We start from the raw sequence: 12896 nt of genomic DNA on the forward strand, positions 1-12896 counted from the left end.
CAAACGTGGACTTTCGTCAATTTTTGGACGAATGTTGGACATAGGTACCATGTAACGACTCACCGTCAATGACACAATATTATCCGCTTTTGGCTCCCTAAACCAGACTTTCCAGGAGGTCACCCATCCTGGGATTGCTCTCGCAGAAGCACGCTTAACTGCGGAGTTCTGATAGGTTCATAATCATCACGGCTTTAAAACGCGTTGTTGTGGTATCAGAGCACGCCGCAGCCATGGTGACCCACCCACAATATTGTCCTTTTTGGTATCTTGGGACTACTCGAACCCTCAACCTCAAGGCTTTGTTCCTTACACCCTACCATTTGGGCTCCAGACGCGTTGTGTCATAAAGGGTGTATTTATACATATAAACACATCCTCATTCCCAGGCAATGTGGGACGTCACAATCACCCCCTCTTTGGACCCAGCGTCCCCACTGGCGTCTCTCATTGGGCTTGTGCACGCTCCCACCATCTCAGACTGGGCAATGGCTCTGATACCATTTGTAACGACTCACCCTCAATGACACAATATTGTCCGCTTTTGGCTCCCCAAACTAGACTTCCCAGGAGGTCACCCATTCTGGGATTGCTCTCGCAGAAGCACGCTTAACTGCGGAGTTCTGATAGGTTCATAACCATCACGGCTTTAAAACGCGTTGTTGTGGTATCAGAGCACGCCGCAACCATGGTGACCCACCCACAATATTGTCCTCTTTGGTATCTTGGGACTACTCGAACCCTCAACCTCAAGGCTTTGTTCCTTACACCCTACCATTTGGGCTCCAGACGCGTTGTGTCATAAATGGTGTATTTATACATATAAACACATCCTCATTCCCAGGCAATGTGGGACGTCACAATCACCCCCTCTTTGGACCCAGCGTCCCCACTAGCGTCTCTTCATTGTTGCACGCAGGATAACTACAGGTATATTTTGGCCTATTTTCTTCTTCTTCTCATTTTGATTTAGCCGTACTCTTTGTGTTCTTGCCTTTTTGTTTTTCTCTGCTTCTTTTCTGTACCAACGTCACATGCATTTACTTTACTTTTTGTTCTTTTTCTCTTTTTTTCCCTTTCTGTTTCTGCTGTACCGACATAACATACATCCTTCCCCTATGTTCTTTCTTTTCCTTGTTGACTTCCTTAGCAGCCTAGACATGGTCTTCTTCTATATTTTTCTTTTCTTTCTTGTTTCTCAGTTTAGTGCAAATCGTCACAGGTCTCTAGGACTAGATTTTTTTTATAGCTTTGTTGTTAACTTATTCTGTGACCTTCTTGTTTTGCTACAGCCGAGAGAGGTCTCTTCTTCTATTTTGATTGATTTTCCCTTCATATCACATTGCCTTCTTTTCTTTTACTGAATTAGGCAGTACCACTTTCCTTGTTCCTTTTCTTTTGTTCCTTCTCCTCTGTTAGCAAGTCATAAGATTGAAGTTATTTTGTCCTTTTCTCTTCTTTTCTTTTGGCTTTGTAATGGTTTGCTTTTCTATTCTTTTGTAAAACCAAGGACCGAAGCAGGTATTGGGTTTGAAATTTCTTGTTGATTCCTTTCTTTGTCTATTCCTAACTCCCTCTTCCTTTTCTCTTGTATGTAATTAATATATATATAATGATATTTTGGCATCTTATAATATTTTTTTCTAGATTTTTGACTTAGAACAATTTATATCATTTCAAGAACATATTTTTTATATAGTGAACTGATATCATATTTTACGAATATGACACAAGAGTTCTCATGAAATCCAAAATATGTACACTCAAATACGGTTTAATAATTTTCTAATAATAATAATACACCTATAATCATGATATAGGTAGAGATCGGAAAGCCGGGATGCTTTAGGTCCGATTCCATTTAAGATGTGTATACTAGCCTAAGGCTGACATAGTGAAGTCTTATCGATTCAGGTGTCTGATATTTCAAATCAGTCGTTGAGTAGCAGTACCGAGGTAAGGGATCCTCTACCCCTTCTCAAATTGTTTTATGTCTTAGATCTTGATCCTTTTAATAGCATATTTGCAATTAATTGTTCTCGTTCTGTATTTCAAATTTTATTGATAAATGAAGGACTATTTTAAAAATAGTTTTGAGATGAAAGTTGTTGTTATAAATGTTATTCTTGAAATCACAGTTTTAAGAGAAGCTTTGGTTATAAAGGATTTCTTTTAATTATTAGTAAATTGTTTAGTTGGTTCCCGAGACGGGAAGTTACAGCTTTTTGAAATTAATGAGAAAGGAGATTAAAAACCCTTCCCCCACGTTGCCTCAAGAGTTATCAAAGGAATAAGAATAATTGGTGAGAATGAGATTTTTATAAATGAGGCACGTGTGTGGAGGAGACTATTATTTTGGCCCCAGATATTCACAGAGATTTGCAGAGATTAAGCTCGGTACCGTTGCTTGGATGGAAGCGCAACCGCTCAAGGACTTAGAGAAAGCGGATCCATCCCTATGTCATGCTAAGTGCACTTCAATTAATTAGCTGACGGGGCAGGGCCTGTGGCCACAGTTTACCTGCCTGAGGTCGCAGTAGACCGCGCAACCCTAGTACACAGGGTGTAATAGTGTACATGGGCCCTACATATGAGGAATTTATTTATCAACCAGTAATTTTATGTGTTAAGTAAAATGCCGAATTTTTTATTATTTGTATTCTAGAAATTTAGATTCAAGTGTATTTTAATAATTGTTTTAAATAAAATGAAGTTAATTCAACCGTTTTATGGTTGAGGGTTACCTTACTGAGCATTTTTCGCTCACCCCTTATTTTGTTTTGTTTTCAGGTTATGAGCAGAGAGACCTAGGCGGCCGGGATGGGATCTAGGCTAGCATTAGGACATTGCATCTCAGTTACCTTAATAAGTGCACTTGCACAATAAATTTAAATTTTTCTTTAGATTTTCAATTATTGAATCAAACATAATTGTTCATTTCGAAATAACTGTTTCCGCATTTATTAAAGCTCTGAGTTTTAAAATCTTTATTATTTTTGTTATTAAATTCAGCATATTAGCTAGGTTGTTGGCAGACCTTACGAATCTTTGCAGTTTGGTGTATGAAAATGGACGAACCTAACCCTTAGCGGTTTGGGGGCGTTACAGTTTTGGTATCAGAGCAAAGGTTATAAGGTTCTGTAGACTTTGGAGCCAGATCATTAAGATAGACTTAGTGGGGTAATGGGGAATCACATTCCGGCCTAGCAGAGTCAATCCCTTTTGTCTTGTATTCAGTGCTAGGGAATTATTCCCTATTTTTTTTAACACTAACGTTTATAACATCAATTGTCTAGATGGCACCCCACACTCGCAACCAAGGAAATCTCCCTGAGAACGAGAATAGCGGAAATGTGGGAAACCAGGCGCCGAACGGAAACCCCGAGACTTTGACCGCATTGGCTGCTCAACTGGTGGACCTACTGAAGATGGGTGCAAATGCTAACTGAGAGGTGAGACAGAATGAAGAAGAACAACGGGGTTGTACTTTCGAACAATTCAATAAGCAACACCCCCCTAGTTTTGAAGGACTTCCGGATGCGGTGGCTGCAGAGAACTGGGTATTGCAGATGGAGAAGCTAATGGAGGTTATGTGTTGTACGGATGAACAGATGGTCAACTATGCTACTTTCAAATTAACAGCTGAAGCAGAACGTTGGTGGACATCAAAGAAGGACCACTTGCAACAACAGGTAGGCGTAGGCGTACCAATCACCTGGAAGAACTTCAAAGATGCATTCCTGGAACGCTTCTTTCCTCAGTCAGTTCGACTGGCTAAGGCACAAGAATTTACAGACCTGGTGCAAGGGTCGTCGACAGTGGCGCAATATGCAGCAAGGTTCATAGAACTATCAAGGTTCGCGCCGTACTTAGTACCCACGGAAGACCTAAAGGCAAGAAAGTTCGAAAGGGGTTTACAGCCAAGGATCATGAACCAGGTGGTTGCATTCGAAATTGGAAATCTAACGGAACTTGTCAACAAAGCGGCGGTGGTGGAGCGGACACTGAATATCAATGCAGAGCACTTCAACCATAGAAAGAGGAGTGCTCCACAAGGGAGTCGTTATGGTGGAAATTCCCATGATCACAACAAAAGAAGATTCAACCCAACGGGTGGAAGAAACACGGCCCATCAGCAGCCTCATCATCAGGGAGGAGGTGGACAACACCCTATGTGCCAGACTTGTGGGAAAATGCATTATGGGAGATGCCGACTCGGACAGCCGGGTTGTTATCGGTGTGGTGGACCAGGACACCTCGCTAAGGATTGCAGGGCCCCTGCCAATAATCCAACCAATCAGAATCGCCCAGGGGAACAACGGAATACTGCGCCTGCACGTGTATATGCCCTGACTCCAGGTGATGCAGCAGCGTCAAACGAAATAGTGACAGGTACACTTTTGATTTCATCCCACCAGGCTACTGTGCTCTTTGACTTTGGTGCAACGCATTCATTTGTGTCATACTCTTTTTCCCGAGACTGTAACTTGATGTCTGAATAGTTAGATATAAACCTAGCAGTAGCTACCCCTGTAGGGAAAACTGTAGTATGTACCTCCGTAGTTAGAAACTGCCCTATTTCCATACAAGGTCATGTCATGCCGGCTAACCTTGTTATTTTTGAGATGAGCGGGTTTGACGTGATCCTAGGTATGGATTGGTTATCCATGTACCATGCTTGTGTCGATTGTTTTTGCAAGGAAGTAGTGTTCAGACCACCAAGAGCAGCAGAATTCAAAGTTCAGGGGAATAGAAGTTTCAACTTACCCAAGCTAGTATCAGCAATGCAAGCGACTCGGCTTTTGAAGCAAGGGTGTTCGGGATTCTTGGCGTGTGTGACAAAAGAAGCACCAGAAGCAATGCTCGAGGAGATTCCTATCGTGCGGGATTTTGTGGATGTGTTTCCGGAGGAACTACCTGGGTTACCTCCCGACAGAGAGATCGAGTTTACCATAGACTTATTACCGGGCACAGGACTTATATCCAAGGCACCGTACCGGATGGCACCACTCGAACTGAGAGAGTTGAAAGAGCAATTGCAAGAACTCCTAGACAGAGGATTCATTCGCCCAAGTGTATCTCCTTGGGGAGCGCCCGTTTTATTTGTAAAGAAAAAGGATGGATCGATGAGGTTGTGTATCGACTATAGGGAATTGAACAAGGTAACCATCAAGAACAAATACCCACTACCAAGAATTGATGACCTTTTTGATCAATTACACGGTTCCCAAGTATTCTCTAAGATCGACCTAAGGTCCGGATACCATCAACTCAAGATTAAGGAAGAAGATATCCAAAAGACAGCATTTAGAACACGTTATGGGCACTACGAGTTCCTAGTGATGCCGTTCGGACTAACCAATGCGCCGGCCGCATTCATGGGCATGATGAATCGAACCTTTCGAGAACTCGTTGATAGGTGTGTGGTGGTATTTATTGATGATATATTAATTTATTCGAAGAGTCGAGAAGAGCACGAGGAGCATTTGTCTATGGTATTGAGTATCTTGAGGAAACATAAACTTTTTGCAAAATTCAAGAAGTGTGAATTCTGGTTGGGAGAAGTAACATTCTTGGGGCATGTTATATCAAAGGAAGGAATTTCGGTGGATCCCAATAAGGTGGAGGCCGTGGTTAATTGGGCAAGGCCTACGAGTGTCCATGAGATACGAAGCTTCTTGGGCCTCGCAAGTTATTATAGAAGATTCGTTGAAGGGTTTTCCAAGCTAGCTGCACCCTTAACCAAACTTACCAAGAAGAATGAGGCGTTCATTTGGTCAGAGGATTGTGAAAGGAGTTTTCAAGAGCTGAAACACCGATTGGTCACAGCACCTGTTCTCACTCTCCCATCTGGGACTGGTGGATTCGTAATTTACAACGACGCTTCCTACAAGGGATTAGGTTGTGTTTTGATGCAAAACGGGAAAGTGATTGCCTATGCCTCAAGGCAACTAAAAGTGCATGAACGTAATTATCCGACTCATGATCTTGAGCTTGCTGCAGTGGTTTTCGCCTTGAAGATTTGGCGACACTATCTTTACGGGGAGCATTGCGAAATTTACACAGATCACAAGAGCTTAAAGTATTTCTTTACCCAGAAGGAACTCAACATGCGCCAAAGACGGTGGCTAGAACTCCTCAATGATTATGATTGCTCCATCAACTATCACCCTGGGAAAGCAAACGTGGTGGCCGACGCCCTCAGCAGGAAGACTACAGTGGGAAGGGTAGCAGCAATGTTTACAACTCAAAAGGAGTTACTTCTGGATATGGATAGAGCGGGCATTGAACTGGCAGTGGAAGAAGTGCAATCTTACCTCGGAAAGTTAACTTTGGAACCAACTTTACTAGAACAGATTAGAGTGGCCCAGCTAGCAGATGATGAACTAGTGAAAATCCGGGCGGAAGTCGGTAAAAGTGGACGAGAAGATTTTAGTATTTCTGAAGACGGGGCGCTAAGATACCGAAACCGTTTATGTGTACCGAAGGAAGACAATCTAAAAAGGGTGATCTTAGCAGAAGCTCACCAATCACTGTATACAGTGCATCCGGGAAGCACTAAAATGTATCGGGACTTAAATGAGCACTATTGGTGGAACGGCATGAAGAGGGAAGTTGCACAGTTTGTAGAACGTTGCCTTACCTGTCAGCGGATCAAAGCAGAACATCAGAAACCAGCAGGGATGCTCAAACCATTAACCATTCCAGAATGGAAGTGGGAACATATAGCCATGGACTTCGTCACAAGTTTACCGAAGACGGTGACTGGACTGGATGCAGTATGGGTAGTGGTCGATCGTTTGACGAAGTCGGCACATTTTCTGGCCATTAAAACAACATATGACATGAGTCGTTTGGCGAAGGAGTATGTGAGTGAGATTGTACGACTACACGGTGTGCTAGTGTCAATCATTTCAGATCGTGACCCACGCTTTACTTCTCTATTTTGGCAGAGCCTACAAGCCGCAATGGGAACGAAGCTAAACTTTAGTACCGCATTCCACCCTCAAACGGACGGGCAATCGGAAAGAACAATCCAGACATTGGAAGACATGTTGAGAGCGTGTGTTCTGGATTTCAAAGGTAGCTGGAGTCAGTATATTCCTTTAATAGAATTTGCATACAATAATAGCTACCAAGCAAGCATCAAGATGGCACCATATGAAGCCCTCTACGGAAGAAGGTGCCGATCACCACTCTATTGGGACGAGGTTGGAGAACGACAATTGACGGGACCAGAACTAATCCAAGAAACAACAGAGAAGGTTACACTAATCCAGCAGAGATTGACTGAGGCTCAAAACCGGCAAAAGAGCTACGCGGATCACCGACGGAGAGATCTGGAGTTCGCAAATGGAGATAAAGTATTTCTTAAGGTAGCACCGATGAAAGGAGTGACCCGTTTTGGGAAGTTCTGGTATGGGGAGCCAAAAGCGGACAATATTGTGTCATTGGGGGTGGGTCGTTACATACCATCTCCGTCTTTAACCATAACCAATGTACTATCTATGATATGAAATGCACCATTAGGAGCATAAAATAAAATTGTTAAACCACAGTAGGGTCAGACGTATTTAACCCTAATATATATATTTGCAACGGACCTATCTTGGTCCATTCTTTATTTGTATACCTCCATAAAGCCTCTTATCCTTGTTAATGCCACAAGGAGGAAATTTGCAGCTTGATCATTTACGCTGACTTGAATTGGTATTATATATGTAATGTATTTATCGTTTTTCAGTTGCTAGAATTCTTTTTTGACATGTCCACACAAGAAGGTGGAAGGGAGCAGATTCGAATTTGTGACTTCTGCTTTATGAGGCGTGGTTTCCAACCGATTGAACTACCCCTTGGGGACCAGTTGCTGGAATTCTGGTGACGAAAGTTGAATACTGTTTTGGTTCAGAAAAGATGTAAATTAAAGCTGGTGGGGCTTTCTCTTATATTAATATTATTATTATTATTTTCAATTATAAGAATCAAATGGATTAGTTAGAAATATTATTTTAGTAAAAAGTGAAGATATATCTATATCCTTAATCTTGGAATTATGGTGATAATTTTGAAGAACTTTTGATTTTTAAGATAAAATCTTCTATCATTTTTAAGGCCCTTGACTTTTATCATTTTTGCACACGATGCCTTTGAATTTCCAATTCCTCTTTTTCGATCATGTAAGGGCTTAAGGTTCGTCCTCTGCCATAAATTGTAAGCATGAGAAAGATTGATTATGGATGATTGAATAAGATAAATGCTACATACACTTTCAATGTCTTCCTGATATGGCAATGCAAATTATTATTGAATTTTATCATTAAATTTTTGATTTAATGGTAATTTTTATTGTCACGTCAGGAAACGTACCATTGAGAATGTATGTAGGATTTGTTATTGAATAAACTTGGTATATTATAGATCAAACAATTTTTATGTTTGGGTGTCATTGATATGGTCATATTACTAGGGCTTACGTGGCAATACCGTAGCCACCAAGCAACGCCAAGCTGACTAGAATAAGGAGTATAATTCTCCATATTTTATTTCCTCAAGTATTTTAACTAATAAGGAATGTATTTTTCATTAAGTTATTTCCTTCCTAGTTTATTTTCTGCATGATTTAATGACGACTAGACTTAATGAGAATGTCTTATGACCTAGCCGTTTTCTATATAAGTGTAAACCTTATTCAATAAAGAGCATGCTGAATTAATATCAAACCTAGACCTTTTGGTTGTTTTAGAGATCAAGGTTTTATCGAAGTAGTCATTGGAGATCACGGCTTTCTAGAAGTAGCCTTTATCCCTTTGCCTTTGTTCTTTTACTATTTGATTGCATTCAGTGGTATCAGAGCTAGGGTTCCTCTCTTTTTAATAACAACCTTGAGGCCTGGTTTCCCTCAAAAGAAGCCAGAAAAATATATATATATTAGAAGAAGCAGGTTATTCACCATAGGTTGTTCCCGAAACAAGAGCAGGGCCTACCAAGACTTTTCAGTGGAAGCAAGGCCTGTTACACGTTCATTCACTTGGCAAAACCAGCAGCAAGCCATGGAAGGACGTTGGGGTAGCTAGGAGCAACCGGTGCAAGGCTTGATAGCGGAAAACCAGCAGCTTATGGCTCGGATTACTGAAGCTTTCGAGATGATGGCAGCCCGTGACCAATGTGACGCAAGGGGAGAACTGGCATAGGAGACCACGTGGGGGAGATGAAGAAGATTTCTAGGGAGGAGAAAGGCCTCATGCCTTCGATCACCGCCACGTCAAGTTCGATTTCCCTCGGTTCAATGGGGAAGAAGACCCGACCAACTGGGTTTGCTGGGGTAAGCAGTTTTTCAGGTTCATGAAGAGGACAAGGCTCAGTTGGCTTCTTTCCATCGAAAAGGTGATGCCCAATTTTGGTTCCAAATTCTGCTACGGGAAGGGAGGGAGATAGGCTGGCCAGAATTCAAAGGGGGGGGGGGGTATTTGCACGTTTCGGGCCTACCCAATTCTATGATTCCTTTGGAGAGAGCTAACCAAACTGCAGCAAGAATGAAGTAAAAGGGATTACCAAGCCCAATTCGAATCCCTACTCTCAAAAATAGGAAATTTATCACAAAGCCAGCAGGTTAGTTGTTTTGTAAGTGGCCTAAAGGAGGAAATCAAGGTGGACGTCACTGCTAGACGACCTTTTACTCTCACTTCAATAATTGGCCTAGCAAGAGTCTATGAGGCCTGTAACATGGCTCTTGGAAAAAAGTTCATCCGGACGCGCGGAGACCACCATTAATCCCCTGGAGTACCATGGGCCAGCCATCGCTTCCCATCAAGAGGTTAACACCTGAAGAACTTAAGGAGAGGCATGAGAATGATCTTTGTTTCAAGTGCAATGACAAGTTTGGTCCTGGGCATCATTGCAAGAAGTTGTTCATGATTGAGGCATACTTGAGAGAAGATACAGATGGGGATGGGATAGCACAAGATGTAGAGGAGGAGGACACTCCAGAGATTTCCTTGCATGCCAATACTGGTAAGGACCCCACCGAAACCATGAAGACTTATGGGAAGATTGGGTTGTCAAAGTTTTTAGTACTCATTGATTCGGGCAGCACTCATAATTTCATGAGTTTATTATCCCTTGCTCGCGTGTTAAACTTACAACTTGTAGAGGAGGGAGGGATGGACGTGACCATCGCCTCAGGGGAAAAGATCCACAGTCCCGGTAAGTGTGTTCAAGTTCCCGTAAAATTGCAAGGCATGACTTTTACCATAGATTTTTATATTTTGCAATTGGAAGATTATGAAGTTGTGTTAGGCACTCAATGGTTGTGAATTTTGGGGCCCATTCCCTAGAATTAATTTTGAGACCTTAGAGATGATGCAGCTTGTGTGGGATAAGGTGCCAATAATATTACATGGCATTAAGGGTGATTCGGGAAGGTCAAAAGAATTCGTGTTCCTCTATCCAGAAGCAGCTGAAAACAGCAAGGAGAGGCTGGAGCAGAATGTGAAGGAGAAAGAAGAAGAGAGGAAGCACGGGTTGGAAAAGCAGGGAGTGACTTTTACAAAACTAGAACTGAACCCAAATAGGAAGAAAATGGAAGAAGAGATGAAACCAAGGTTGGGTGGGTAGGGAGTGAATTGTGCAAAATTGGAGCTCTTCCTTGAGGATAAGGAAGTTGTTAGGGGGGAGGGATGATACAGTCATATTACTAGGGCTTATATGGTAATACTGTAGCCACCAAGTAACCCCAAGCTGACTGGAATAAGGAGTATAATTCTCCATATTTTATTTCCTCAAGTATTTTAACTAATAAGGAATGTATTTTTCCTTAGGTTATTTCCTTCCTAGTTTATTTTCTACATGACGTAATGACGGCTAGACCTAATAGTTATGTCTTATGACCTAGCCGTCTTCTATATAAGTGTAAACCTTATTCAATAAAGAGCATGCTGATTTATTATCAAACCTAGACCTTTTGGTTGTTTTGGAGATCAAGGCTCTCTCGAAGTAGCCATTGGAGATTATGACTCTCTGAAATAATGAAATAACCTTTATCCCTTTGCCTTTATTTTTTTACTATTTGATTGCATCAATCCTTAAGTGACACAACAAATTAAAAGCAACTATTTAGGGGAAATTAAGTCAACTTCTTGTGTTTTTCGTCATACTTTAAAACCCCAGTTCCCAATTTAATAGATTTAAAACTTGAGTTTATTATCATTCTAAATTCAAGACCTCTATTAGATTATTTGTCAAATATGTATGAAAATACTATCATGCGCCCCCCTCCCCCCCCCAAAAAAAAAAAAACCAATGCAAGGTGGCTCGTGGCCAGCCCCAAACTCAGGGGTGGCTGCGAGCAACCTGCTTATTGAAGGGTGGCTCCTAGTCACCCCCAAAATTGGGCGTGGCTCGTGGCTACGTAGCCCCAAACTCAGCACTTGTTGCTAGCCCCCCAACCATGTGCTATTTTTTTTAGGAAAAAAAAATTATTAGATGGGTATAATTGTAATTTTACACATTTTGTGTCACTTATTTGATTAAAAACCAAACATAGGTCATGAATTTAAATAATGGCTTCACAATGTTCACATTCAATTTAGAGTTGATTTTACTCTAAATTTAGAAATCTCTATGCATGGATATGAGTAATGATTACTATAGCTGATTCAGAACTTTAATTTCATCTTTGATTCCAATTAATTAGGTGTTGGATGTTGTTTCCACATGAAAAAATTACCTTTAATTATTTGTGCAGATTAGACTTGAGCATTTGTTTTCAAGATTCTAATTTCTTCTTCCACTCTCATAGATTATGGGTGAATCTAATTGCTAAGATCATCAAAATCTACAATGTTTTTGTTTTGTATGATAAAACAATTAAATCGAAGCAATCATGTGAAATTTTCTAAATTGACATGCAAATTCTACGCAGTGCAGATATTCAAGCATAAAATGCTGAAGATCAATGTCAAAACTCAAAAGATAACAGAATTAAGAGGATATAAAGCTGATTTGTCCCCAAAGAAAAGAAAATAAAGCTGAGAAAGGAAAAGGCAGGAGCTTGTCACAATGTCCAGCAGAAACACCTAAGGCCCTCAATACCTAAGAGAGAACATATCATATCATCAGAAAAAAATAAAAGACCCAATTATATAAATAATACGAATGGACAAGGGCATGATATTTGTAGAATTGGATGATACAAAAGAAATTCAATTGCCAAGGAAAACTACAATAAATAATACAGAAGAAATTCAATTGGATGATACACAAGAAACATATATAACAGGTCGCACTAAAAAAAAACATGCAATTAGCCATGTAGCTACAGTACCCGTTAGCAGCCACGTGGCCAGCTAACCACGTGTATTTATTACATGTGGCTAGATGTAAGAGAAAATATAAAAAAGTCAATTAGCCACGTGTATTAATTTCACGTGGCCAATTGGCGACGTGTAAATAATACACGTTGCGAATTGGCCAATTAGCCACGTGTTTATAACACGCACGTGATTACCGATAACCTTTTTGATATGTAGCATGTTGTTACCTATAATATCATGTTAGAATAGTAATCCCAAAAGGTTTCTCACTTTTACGTACATTTCAATAATAATAAAAATACTAGGGATTGACGCCGTCGATATGGCTATAGAAAGAGTATGCGAGTTCTCTCCTAAGCTCTAATAGCAAGCCTTTCAATCTGAAAGGAATGGATCTCACAGTTTCCGGGTGAAAGACAGGAAATTAATTTCAACTGTTAAACATTAAGCGATCTAAATGGGGGGAACCTTTACCCAATATTCATAATATGAATACTACGAATATTATTTTTTAAATTTGAGCTTTCCTTCTTAAAGCGCTGGAGTTCGCTAGACCCCACCAAACCTTTGCTAGAAGTCATAGAC

The sequence above is a fragment of the Alnus glutinosa genome, chromosome 2 (assembly GCF_958979055.1).
Source record: "Alnus glutinosa chromosome 2, dhAlnGlut1.1, whole genome shotgun sequence".
Taxonomy (NCBI): domain Eukaryota; kingdom Viridiplantae; phylum Streptophyta; class Magnoliopsida; order Fagales; family Betulaceae; genus Alnus; species Alnus glutinosa.